The 1171-nt window shown below is 35.4% G+C and overlaps 1 long non-coding RNA gene across 1 annotated transcript in view; it reads left to right on the top strand.

The window, feature by feature from the left end:
- LOC117244799 overlaps window positions 1–1171 on the top strand; it is a 72782-nt gene that overhangs the window by 1967 nt on the left and 69644 nt on the right. The window lies entirely within an intron of this gene.

Genomic DNA, 1171 nt, shown 5'->3' with positions numbered 1-1171 from the left:
TAAAGCCAACACAGCAACCTAGACCTATATTAACCTCATGTCAGGACCTGTAAGCAAAGCTCAAACAGCAATTAAGTGGAGAAAATTTCTTCATGAAGTGAGAAATACTCCTGGTAAAAAGTATAAAGTTGGTAATGAAACTTGTACATAGTAAGTTCCAGAGAAACCAACTCTGTATTAGACACAAAGGAAAGTAAAAGAAAAATTGTGTACATGGTAATAGAACCAGATTCTCACAATGAAATGGTACAGGGAAAAATCCTTACTCTGGAATCCCAGAAATAGACAAATTTTTGGGAAATATAAATCAACAGAAAAATGACTATTAGAAAGCACCAGATGTCTTATTTTGAGATATGTGAGAAAAGAACATACCCAAAGCTCCCTTTGCAATGGAAGGGGAGTTGTACTCTAGGAATGATTCAACTAGGATTTTTCCTTTTGTCAGGACGAGACAGAAATCAACTGGGGTGTTGGTTTTTGAGGTTCTAAAAAGAAATAAAAGGGAATGATTTTGAGCACCTCAAAAATGGGGAGATGAGAGATGGCCCCTGAATGCATATTAGAAACATTCTTGGGCACAAGATGGAAGTTGGGGATATCGAACCCCAATTTTTGCATTATGAAACTCCAAGCTGTTGTAGGAATCATAACCAATAAAACAGTTGGGGCTGTGGAACTAATAGCCAGTCAGAGATGAAAAGCCAGAGCTGCAATATATCAAAGTAAGCTAGCTTTAGACTATTTATCAGCTAAAAGAAGGGGTGTTCTGTGAGAAGATTAATACATAAGATTGTTGTTTTCAATGACAATAAGAAAATGCCATTCTAGATATTGCCAAGCTATCAGAAAAATGACCTATGTGAAAGTCCAAAAATGAAAATCAGTAATGACCACTAATTGGTGGGATAATGTACTGGGGATAAAGTAGTAGAAGAAGCTAAGTTTCTTCCCCTTGTAGCAGTGCTACAGCTGATTTCTTCTTTGTTAAAATATTTCTTCTTTGTTTAATCCCCTGTTTAATTTGGCTGATCACCAATATAGTTCAAAGCATAGCAAATGCCTATAGACCTAAAATAAGCTACATCTGGAATGGCAAAAACAAAAAAATCATGGTATTAAGAAAACAAAATAATGTGAAAAATCTATTGGAGGTAGCTAAATTGATTTG

Source organism: Parus major, chromosome 8, assembly GCF_001522545.3.
Source record: "Parus major isolate Abel chromosome 8, Parus_major1.1, whole genome shotgun sequence".
In the NCBI taxonomy this organism is placed as follows: domain Eukaryota; kingdom Metazoa; phylum Chordata; class Aves; order Passeriformes; family Paridae; genus Parus; species Parus major.
This window is presented reverse-complemented; position numbering and strand designations above follow the sequence as displayed.